This window comes from Protopterus annectens, chromosome 9.part0 (genome assembly GCF_019279795.1).
Source record: "Protopterus annectens isolate FY-2018-M chromosome 9.part0, PAN1.0, whole genome shotgun sequence".
Lineage (NCBI taxonomy): Eukaryota > Metazoa > Chordata > Ceratodontiformes > Protopteridae > Protopterus > Protopterus annectens.
The window spans coordinates 1,504,087,098-1,504,099,608 of NC_056743.1; the positions used below are offsets into that span (position 1 = coordinate 1,504,087,098).

The following is a 12,511-nucleotide window of genomic DNA, read 5'->3' on the forward strand; positions in this document are numbered from 1 at the left end:
AAATTTTTTTTTTTACCTATTGCCTGTAGAACCACCCTTGCCCAAGCATACCTCCTCCCTTGCCTTCTCTATGCCTCCCCTGTTTTTCTCCACCTCCAAGCAAACCTTTTAATTAAACTCAATCAAACATATAACCACATAGCTAGATTTGCCTGTAACCTTCCATACAAACCCCACCACTGCCTTGCCCTCAAACAACTCCAATGGCTTGAATTCCCACAATCTTTAATTCTATCTCAGCTTCAAATGACTCATTCTTTACTATATAAACCGGCAAACTGCCCCTCCCTATCTACCCTCTTATTCCCTTACAAACCTTCTCGATCCCTCTGCAGCACTAACCAAAACCTACTGGACACCTACAGATCCAATAAAACTATAGGCAAACTACTTTAAAATTTCTCAATGTCTCAAACTTGAAACAAGCTTCCTAATTATCTACGCTCTATTCACTCTCCCATTATTTTCAAAAGAGAACCAAAGACTTACCTGGCCAACTCTCCATCTTGTACTTGTCACCACACCACCTAAATACAATCACACCCAACTTCTCTAGATCACAATTTTAATTGATGTTCTCTTTTTCAGTTGTTAATTGTTGATTGTCCTTACTGAATGTATATATTGCTGATGTTTAAGAGAGTTTGTACAATATATCTTAGATACAAATGTTTGTAGATTTTCTATAATTATTGTAATTTTTTTTCATTATATGGTGCTTTTCTCCTCAGGTGTCCACTGAAAATGGGCCACCAGCCCAGTGGACCAACCCGGTTAACAAAAGACAAATAAATAAATATAAATAAATAATTGGTATTGAGTAATAACTATATATATTTTGAAGGTAAATACTACCTACAAAAAAGTGGGGTAGCTATGGGCTCCCCATGTGGGGCTGCATTCACAAATATGGTTATAGTCTATTGGGAGCACAAATACGTGTTTAATAGTAGATTCAAGAACTTTTTATGATCATACATCCGTTTTTTGAACAACATTTGTATCTTGTGGAATGGACAGATGGATGAGATAGAAAAATTTGTTAACTATGCAGGCAATACTACTGACGTTTCAAAGTTTACATATGAATGTGACTTAGATAAAATCTCATACTTAGATGTATTATTAGTAAAGGATAAATTAAATAATAGATATATTTCCTGGATATGTAGGAAAAGCACCTATTCAAACACCTTCCTTCACTTCACCAGTTCCCATCCATACCATCAGTAAAGATCGATTATCAAGGGTCAGCTGGTGAGGGCAGCTAGAATGGTGTCCCTCGATAACCAATTTCAGGAAGAATGTATGGTGTTGATAGATATAAAGACCTTTTGTATGAGCTGGTGGATGAGGTGCAAACTGAGAGATGTAGTGGTCATTTTAAGCCAATCCTGAACAATAAATGTAAAAGTGACAGCCTTAATAAGGACATCCCAACTATTAATGAGATTAATAATAACTTATACCAACCAGCTATTAATATGAATAATAGGTTTGGAACAAGCTTTATAGCTACATATAATCATGCTCTGCCCATGCCCCTTTCCTGACTAAAAATCTTCATTCTACTATTATTTTAATCTCTCTTATCTATATGCTACAGTGCATTATAGATCTATGTTCTGACTCTTCAATCTTATGACAATAAGTTTCTCTTAACCATCAAACTTTACATAAGCTAGCCTGTTTTGTATGATTTTATTAATTATTATCGTACATCTTACTGTATATTATTATTTGTATATTTTTATTGCTAGGTAATTTTACTCTTTGTTATCACTACTGTAACAATATTTGTATACTTGGAGCTTTTCTCCCCGGGCCTCCACTGAAAAAGGAACTGTGTCCAGTTGGAATTTCCTGGTAAACAAATGTAATAAATAAATAAATGATTATGGAATTTTTGAAGTGGATTTTGTATAAAAACTGGCCCATTTTTGGGGAAGACATGTATGTTAGGAACAAAGTAGAGGATGAACCCAGTGGTAGTTTTTCACAGGGGGTCTAATTTTATGGACTTGTTAAAAATGGTGAAAATTAAAAGGTGATCCCACTTGTCAGAGATGAAGAAAAGTGTTTTTGCAATTACTGTAAATATGTTCGCACAAGTAATTCACTCAATGTAAGGGGTTTTGAATATAAACTTCATGATAAATTTAACTGTGAATCCAAAGGGGTGGTCTAATTTGCTTTATGCATTTACTGCTTGCGGTTTTATGTGGGTAAGACGGAATGCAGATTGAGGGAATGCATTTATGAGCACAAGTATAATATATGGAAAGCTAATTTGAATAATGCTTTGGCTAAACATATTCATGAATTTCGAGGACACCAATTTAAATATATGGCAACTGATAGTGTTACTGCCAATTTTTGGGGTGGACCATGGACACTATATGTAGAAAAAAAGGAACTAACATGGCAGATCTTATGGAATGCATGTGTTGGCCCTAGGTTTGAGAAGGCCAGCCCACTTAGTTTCTTAACCTTGAATTATCTTCTGCTCCTCCTTTCTCCCTTTCCACTTTACTAAAAAAAAAAAAAAAATCTAAGCTTGCTTCCTGCCTTTCCTGTAGCTAGTCTAGTCCAGATACAGGCTTGCTGTATCCTGGACTGTTTGTAAGCTTCTGAGCTCCCCAAGCCTTTATGTGTTGGAGGGAAGCCTTCTAGCTTATCAGTGGGAGTGGTAAGCACTAGGTAGCCTATCTACCAAAAGAGGAGTGGTTTCTGGCACAGAAATTGTAGTTTATTGGCTATTTGAGCAGTTTTTCCATATCTTTCAACTTTCGGGTTTAAAAGCCCTTGTTTGCGCTTGTTTCCCACCTTCTCTGTAACTAGTCTAGTCCAGATACAGATTTGCTGTGTCCAGGACCTTTTGTAAGTTTCTGAGTGGTGCCAAAGGCTGCTCTTCAAATTTTCCCATAGATCTATCAGTTCTCTCCTCTCCTGCACTTTTACTAGTTTACTAGTCTAGCACTTTACCAGACTTCTTGTAGCAATTATTGTAGCACACAAAAGTGCTACCACCACTAAACGTTCTACAAGGAAACAGATCCAGTACATATTATTAATGCCCACCCCTCCAAGCATGTCTAAAGGTCAGTCCCCTTTGCATTTTCTTATTAACCTGGTGAACTTGGACATCCTCAGGCAATGTAGCAACTGCCTCATGTACACTGACAACCCTCTCCTCTCACCTCCCAACACAGACTTGCGAGAGATGCACTTATATATCCAAATTGGAAGCCACCCACTCTCCAGCCAAGACCAGAATAGCTGGTCAAGAAGAAAAGGTCATCACTTGCACCACACCACATGGAACACATAGCCCTCCAGAACAAACACCAGCACTGCCTTCACATAAAAACACAATCCACACACCCACCTTCACAGAGGCTCGCAATAAAAATCTACCCAAACAGCAGAGACCTCCAAGGCAGAAACACACTCAACCACCACAATACAACACTAATCACGAGCCACATAACTCTCCTAAACAGCGTGCCACTCAACCAAAGCCCATAAGGCAAAACAGCATGCCCAACACACTAGTCATAGGTGACTCGATAGTGAGGCACACTGATGTCCCACTCACTAGGTTGAATAAGGAGAAAGTAACAGTCAGCTGCCTGTCAGGCACCAAAATCTGTCACATAACGCACACACTCAGGTTCCTCAACAACATGTACAAATATGACTCTGTCATTGTAAATGTGGGTGTGAATGACCTGAGATGCACCTCCCTGGACGACATAAAAACAGACATGTAGGAGTTCTCTGATTATGTAGCCCAGGCCTGAGCAGCATCCTACCATCACCCAGAATGATACCACAGTACAAGCTGAAAATTATTGATTTCAACAATTGGCTAAATTTCTGGTATCATTCTAAGGGGATCCAGAATCTGTCTGCCTGGGATGACATGACTGACAGACCTCAATGCTTTGCAAGAGATGGCCTGCATCTGTCACTCCTGGGCTTCCAGATACTGTCCAAGGTTCATGCCACCCCTATAGTGCCTTTTTTAGGAGGTGTTCCAAACACCAAATTACCACTGTAACAGTTACAAACAAATGCATTTTGAGGGTCATGCTGCTCAACGTTAGAAGTCTAAATCTCAAAATCCACTCGCTCGAAGCACTCCTCAAAATGGAGAACATCGACATTTGTGCCGTAACAGAGACCTAGTTCAAGGCAGCAGAAAGCACCCCTGCACTACCAGGCTATAACTCATTCCACACCTTTCAGCCCCAGAACTTGGACCGAAGCTCCAAAGGTGGTGATGTTTCCATATTCATAAAGGATGCATAGACTTCTAGACTAGTAGCCCAACATAACTCATCTGAGATACTTCAGGTGCAGCTAACATCAGGTAAGACAGCAATTCAGGTCGTAGCCTGCTATAGGTCCCCAACCATGCCCCAAGAGTCACACTCCACGTTCCTAAGCACCCTGGAGAATATTAGGGTCCAACCTAACACTCTCATACTGGGTGAGTTCAACTACCCCCCCCCCCCCCATTAACTGGGAAATACATTTGCCCAAAGGTTCCTGGAATTCATTAATTCCAATGCCCTGGACCAGCTCGTTCTTATCCCCACTAGAGGTAACAACATTCTTGACCTGGTCATTACTAACATGGGTGACCATTGCTCTACACCAATAGTCAACTCCTCCCAGGTTAGATTCAACTACAAACTAGTCACCTTGGAAATCCTCATTCCCTCCTACCCCCCTGCAAAGATAACCACCATTAAAAACTTCTCCAAAGTGAATTTTGGGCTCCTAAAAACAGAGGTGGCAAACTTCGCAGCACCCATGCAAATGGAGATCAGTTGCATGACTGCCGAATCATACACCAACGCACTGTACAAACACGTACAAAAATGCATGGATCTTGCCATACCCAACAGAACCAAGACACTCTCCTCCAAAAAAGGAAGCCAATCTGGTGGTCCCCTGCCATAAACAAACTCTGCAACAGAAGGAAGATACTGATGCGGAATAAGGTGAAGTCCCAAGACTGGAAAAACTCCCTTATCAGCCTCAACAAAAAGATGAGATCCCTCATCAAATCCTCTAAAGTTAGCTATGAAAGCAGAATTGCAGCAGATAGTAAAGAAAAAGTACAGTTTTGTACCTACCATAAATGTAGATGTTCGAAGATCCACATTGCTGCAGTCCTTACTTATGGGTAGTCCGCTGTCCTCGGTCAGCCCGAATACCAAAGTATTAGGTTGACGTCGGTCATGGGCGCCTAGATCTGACATCAGAGCGTCAGGGTATAAAGGCGCATGACCGACGTCATATCCTCAGTCTTTTCTTGCCCCAGATGTCAGAAGGCCAAACAAGAAAGGCCACAGCCAAAAACAGAATACCTCCCAAAAACAAGCCCAACAACAACCATCACTTAAAGCATAGCACCATGTCAAACTACAGTGGGGAAGGAGGGAGGGTAAATTGGACTGCAGCAATGTGGATCTTCGAACATCTACATTTATGGTAGGTACAAAACTGTACTATGTTCTTCATCTCACATTGCTGCAGTCCTTACTTATGGGTAGAATCCCAAAGCAACGGGAAAGGGAGGTTGGTAAAAATCATAGAGCATTAGGTGCTGCTAAAATGCCCTGTAAAATTGCAGTGGCAAATCCAGCCCTAGACTTATAATAAAGAGGAAGGTGGTAATGTTTAGAAAAAGTATGCACTGAACTCCAAGTAACTGCCTCCAAAATGTCTTTTGTAGCTACCCCCCTTAGAAAGGCCGTAGAAGTAGCAGCAGCCCTAGGGGAATGAGGCCTGATTCCAGCAGGAATCTCCTTACCATGATGGGAATAACAGAAAGAAATACAAAACCCAATCCATTTAGAAATAGTTTGTTTTGAAACAGGTTTACCCTGTGAACCCAAAGCAAAAGAAATAAACAACTGCTGAGACTGTCTGAACTCCTTGTTCTGCTCAAATAATAACGCAACTGTCTGTGAATATCCAAAGTATGCAAAATTTTCTCCCCTTTATTTTGGGGGTTTGCATAAAAAGTAGGCAAATGAATAGTTTGGTTTAAGGCCACACTAGAAACCACTTTAGGCATAAAGGAAGGATTAGTACGCAAAGATACCCTATCCTTATGAAAAATCAGGAAAGGCTCCACTGCCATGAGGGCCTGTAATTCAGAAACCCTTCTTGCAGAGGTAATGGCCAACAAAAAAGCAGTTTTCCATGATAAATACTTTAACTCGGCAGTAGCTGCAGGCTCAAAAGGTTGTAGAGTAAGTTTTTCCCAACACAAAATTGAGATCCCAAGCAGGAGTAGGAGCTCTACGTGGGGGTCTTATATTCTTTGCCCCTCTAAGAAATTGTTTAAACAAAGGATGAGAGAATAAAGGAGGGTCACAATCATAGTGAGCAGAAATGGCTGCAGCATGGACCTTTATCGAGGAGAAAGACAAACCCTTGTCCAATAACTCAGTAAGATATTGAAGAGCAACACTTAAATCAGGTTTGGAGACATCAAAGTACTTTCCTTTGCTCCAAATAAAAAATCTCCTCCATTTATCAGAGTAAACTTTCCTGGTACTAGGCCTCCTGGCCTCCAAAATAACATTCAAAACTTGTTGTGGAAGCTGAGACCCTCCAGAGTCTAAAACAGAATATGCCAGGCTGTTAGATGCAGAGACTGAATCTTGACATTGAGGAAGTGATTGCCCTCTTGTGACAAAAGGTGCAGAATCAAAGGCAGAGGCCATGGAGGTTCTCGTACTAAACTCCTCAGTAGTGGGTACCAGTGTTGTTGAGGCCAATCCGGTGCTATCAAAATCATGGTTGGCTTGTCTTGTCTGGCCTTCAAAAGTACCTTGGGAAGAAGAGGCAGAGGTGGAAAGGCATATACATGCAGATTGTTCCAACTGAATGATAGAGCATCCACCTTCCAAGCTGTGTGATGAAACATTTTTGTGCAAAACTTTGGCAACTGGCAATTTAGTGGAGAAGCGAACAGATCTATGTCTGGAGTTCCCCATAACACTGTCAACTTTTGAAATACATGAGGATCCAATTTCCACTCGTGAGGATCCACTATTTGTCTGCTCAACACATCTACTAAGGAGTTCTGTGCTCCTGGAAGAAACCTTGCCTGAAGATTGAGGTGTAGATTGAGAGCAGTTTCCCACAAAATCATCGCCTGCAAAGAGGGTAAGAATGGGTTCCCCTTGCTTGTTGATGTACCACATGACAGTAGTGTTGTCTGTTTGAATCAACACCTGCCCTGGGTGAAGTAAATCTTTGAAAGCCATCAATGCAAACTGGACTGCTAACATTTCCTTCAAGTTGATATGCAAATGTTGGAGTTTGACAGGCCACGTGTCTTGCACCCATTTTCCATTGAGGTGTGCTCCCCAAGCCTTGTCCGAGGCATCTGTCGTTAGAATCTGACTCGCCTCTGGCCGGGTCACAGAGCGTCCCTTGTTTAGGTGACATTCCTGAGCCCACCACAAAAACTCCTTCTGAATGCAAGGTATTATCTGAATGACAGTGTCTAGATCTTGGCAGTGCTGTGTCCATACATGTTAGAGATACCATTGAAGCTTCCTCATATGCAATTTGGCATTGGGAAGCACCAGAATACAAGATGCCATGAACCCCAAGGCTTGAAGGACTGTCCTTGCAGTCAGCCTGGACCGTAGAGACATTTGATGGAAATAAAGAGAAAGGCTTCTTTGTTTGTCCGGGGTCAAAAAGCCATCTGGGAAGCTGTATTCAGTCTCACACCCAGAAAGCACATGTCCTGAGAGGGTACTAGACTGGACTTTGTTTCGTTCACAGAATACCCTAGGCATCTTAACACTGCCATCACATACTGTAGATGATGAAGAAGTTTGTCCTTTTCTTGTGCAATAATCAGGCAATCGTCCAAATAAGGATAAATCTGTATTCCTCTTAGTCTGAAAAAAAGCTATCACTGGAGCCAGAACCTTTGTGAACACTCTGGGCGCAGTAGATAAGCCAAAGGGCAATGCAGAGAACTGATAATGTAAATTTCCAGCCCGAAAATGCAGGTACCTCCTGCAACTGGGCCTGATAGGAACATGAAGGTAAGCCTCTTTGAGATCCAGAGTAACCATCCAGTGATCTTTTCCCAAAAGAGGTAAAAGTTGTTGTAAAGTCAGCATCTTGAACTTTGGAATGTCCAGGTAAGTGTTGAGGATAGATAAATCCAAAATTGGTCTCCACGTGTTCCTTTCTTTGGAACTAGAAACAGGCGAGAATAAAATCCTAGGCCCACTTCTGACAGAGGAACTGGCTGTATAGCTCCTATTTGAAGAAGTAAAGAAATTTGTTTGTGAGCCTCTATCCTTTGCTGAGGAGGGACGTCTGGGATGCCCTTGAAAGGAGGCATGGTATGGAAATAGAACTTGTAACCTCGGTTTATAATGTCCAATACCCATTTGTCCTGGGTGACTAAATGCCAATTCTGCTTGAAAAGAGCCAACTTTCCTCCCAAAGGAGCTGCCAGGCAAGAAGAATCTGGCAGCTGAAAATGCAGGTCATTGGGCCTGTTTACGAAAGGACTGGCCCCTGCCCTCACCAGCAGATTGAGCAGGCGAACTCCATTGTCTCGGCCTGAAGGTACTCTGAGCTCTGCCCCTACCACGCCTAGATCTACCCCTAGACTGAGAATCAGAAGAAGGGTACGCCCACCCCTTAGTAGGCCAATTTCTACTAAACTTTGGAGGTTGTACCTGCAAAAAATCTTTAACAGTCTGCATAGACTTAGCCTTGTCTTCCATTTTCTTTAAGACTGACTCCACAGGAGGACCAAACAAAACTTCAGACTGTAAAGGGCATCCAGAATTCTAGACTTAACATGCTCAGACAAATTCTGATCCTTAAGCCAGGCGTGCCTACGAATAACTGAACCAGTGGCAGCCACCCTAGAAGAAGCCTGTAAAGCATCAAAACCACATTGCAAAGACTGCTTTCCCACCTGTTCAGAAACATGCACTAAATCCTGCAATTCTTTACACTCTATGCCCTCTGCCAAAGCATCCACTTTAGATCGTAGCTGAGAAAGGAGGAAATTCTGATACTTCAATATATGAAACTGGCAGTTCAAAGCTCTCATTGCTAAAGTAGAAGAGGTATACACCTTCTTACCCCATCTATCCAAGGCTCTAGCTTCCTTATCCAGAGGAACCGGATTCTTAACAACAGAGGCTCTAACACCCTTAGGCCCCTGACTAATAGTTTCTGGGTCCGCCCTAGGACTCTTATAAAGATATTTATGAGCCTCAGGCACCCTGTAATACCTGTCCGGTTTAACTGGAGCAGGAGGCACAGAATCAGGATTAAGAGAAGCTTCCGAGAAAACATCTGAAACAATATCCAAAACCGGGGGTATAGCTAAGGGTCTATGCTGTGGTAAAAACAAGAACTCCCTAAGTCTCTTCCGTGAATCAGAGTAATCCTGTCCTTCCCACTTAAAATGCTCCCTCATGGAATGCAGAGTTTCTGAAAATGAAAAATCCTCTGGAGGAGAAGCAGAAGGAGTGGAATCCTCTGCATCAGAATCAGAATAAGGAGGGAAATCTTGAATGTCCTCAGCAGAAGACTCTGAATCATCTGAGACCTGCTCCAAACATTCCAACTCTGGCTCCATCCTGGGCCTCTTATCCGGAGGGGGCAAAGAACCTCTAATTAAAGTAATCAAATCCTCTGCCATTTTAAGCATGTGCTTTTTAGGCACAGACCCTGAAGAACCAGAACTGACACCAGAGGAAGGCAAAACAGACCTGCCCTTAGAAGGAGCCTTAGAAACAGTAACAGAAGGCCTAACCACCTTAGGCATAGAAGGGAGAATAGTAACCTGAGAGGCCCCTTCAGCCTGACCTGCCTCCTGAGAGGCCACATCATGTAAAATCAAAGTTTCCCCCTGGGACTCAACAGAAACTTCAGCCGGATCCACCTGTTCAGCTGTAGCTTCTAAAGAACCGGCGTCCGTAACAGACGAATCATCCTGCCTAGGCTTTAAAGATTTGTCTTTGCGCTTCTTAGTAGAAGCAGGCGTCGGAACATCCGACGGTATATTATAATTACACCTCTTGCCAAAGACTAACCTAGCGCAATCTAACCTCCATTTTATAGTGCGCTTATTAAACCTAGCACAAAACCGACACCCAACTAAGTCGTGCTCCGGTCCCAAACAAGGAATACAAAGCGAGTGGTAATCCCTATGCGGTATCTGTTTCCCACAAGAAATACAATTATTCACTTTTTCTGACATCCGGTAAGTAACTGAGGCAAGAAAAAACAAAAATATTCCCCAACGGGGTACTTAGCCCAACTTGGTATCGGTCTGAAACTCCAAAAATGAAAAATTTCAGAACGCCGAATGGCACTTGCAACGCTGCTTCTGCATCGGACCATGCGGCAAAAAAGACTGAGGATATGACGTCGGTCATGCGCCTTTATACCCTGACGCTCTGATGTCAGATCTAGGCGCCCATGACCGATGTCAACCTAATACTTTGGTATTCGGGCCGACCGAGGACAGCGGACTACCCATAAGTAAGGACTGCAGCAATGTGAGATGAAGAACATCCACAAGGCCTTCTATAGTTATGTAAAGAATCTGCACGGCAATACCCATATTTGCTCTGAGCTACTGCACAACGGTACCTCCTATACCAAGCCAACAGATATTGCCAATATACTGGCCAACTTTACCCCCCCAAGGGACCAGTGTCAATACCAGTACATTGCCAGGCACCCAGTATTACTACTGCACAGGTTAAAACAGCACTGTCCAAGGCCAAGAATACAGCTTCTTTGGGACCTGACAATATCCCTGGCTGTGTTTTACATGAACTACAGAGTGAACTGGCACCTCACCTGTGTGCCCTGTTCAGTCACAGCCTCACCTCAGGCTTTGTCCCTACCAAACGGTGCACTGCTACAGTCATCCCTCTCCACAAAGGAGGAGTAACTACAGACCCTGGGAACTATCACCCCATTAGCCTGACGAGTCTGATATGCAAAGCTATGGAACGCATCATCATGAACACAATAAACAAGGATACAGGGAATCTCCAAACTCTGGATCCCACACAGTTTGCTTTTGTGAAGGGTAGATCATGCCTGCTCAACTTGGTCAACTTCTTTGAGTCAGTCACCAGAGCTGTTGATGAAGGCAAGGTTGTTCATACAGCCTACCTTGATCTGGCCAAGGCCTTTGATACCATTCCCCTCTCAGGAATCATAGAAAAACTCACTAAGTTAGGCATCAGCCCCAATATCACTAGGTGGGTTGCAAACTGGCTCACAGGTAGAACCCACAGTGTGAAAGTAGATGACTCCAAGTCAGACTGCCGACCAGTCACGAGTGGAGTCCTACAGGGTTTGGTCCTGGGTCCTCTCCTGTTTGATATCTACTTCTCTGAAGTCCAGGCCAACACGAAGGGACTCTGGCTGACAAAGTTCACAGACAGTTGCAAGTTGGGAGCTATTATTAACTCCTCGAGTGATGCTGACATCCTACAGAAAGGCCTCACTGACTGGTGTAGAACCATGGCCTTAAGCTCAATGCCAAAAAAATGTGTAGTCATCCCCTTTGGGAAAAACCTGGTTCCCATGAATTACTACACTGATGGTAGTCCACTGAAAACAGAAGGTGTTATAAGAGATCTGGGAACACAGGTTGACAGCAACCTCTCTTTTAACCACCACATTGCCACTATTGTGAAAAAGTCCTTCTATGTGGCACATCTCATTACTAAGGGTTTTGCATCCAGGAAGAAAGAGATCATGGTCTCCCTCTACTCTTCCCTCATTAGGCCAATCATTGAGTACAATAGCATGTACCTCACTAAACACCTGCAACAACTGGAGAGGCCACAAAAGTACCTCACAAAGAGGATCCTAGGCCTTAAACATTTGTCCTATATGGACAGAGTAAAAAAACTCCAAGTATTCTCTGTCTCATACTGCCTACTTAGAAGCGATCTCTGCTTGACTTACAAAGCCATGTCTGACCCAGCTCTGTTAGAAATGCTACATCTAAAGAAATCCCAATCCCTCGCACCACATGCTGCAGAGACGTCAACCTCATTACCACAATCGACAGAATATACTGGAGGGACAGGTTCATAACTCAGAGACTGCCCATGCTATGGAAGACTTCCCATATATGTCAAGCAGAGCACCTCACTGGCCCTCTTCAAGAGAAATCTTGATGAGTGGATGGGAAACAGAAAATTCACCCCAAGGATCACGCCAGTGGCTTTACTCGACAGAGGCACTGGGAACTAAGGTTGGGTGGCACGATGACAGGGTAATCCTATGGGCTACGCTTGTAAAGGCCCCAGGGCCATTAGCCAAGTACACACCTATGAACCTATGTATGTTTGATTAATTGCCTCCTAAAACTGAAAGCATGGACCAGAAAATACATTTTTTAAGACAAGAATTTTAAACGTGGAAGTTGTTAAGGTTTTTATGTACTTGAATTAATTCA

General features: G+C 42.9%; 1 protein-coding gene across 3 annotated transcripts in view; it reads right to left on the reverse strand.

The window, feature by feature from the left end:
- The window catches only part of XAB2 (XPA binding protein 2), a 1,020,149-nt gene that overhangs the window by 370,200 nt on the left and 637,438 nt on the right, over positions 1 to 12,511 (reverse strand). The gene's annotated exons all lie outside the window — the stretch shown is intronic.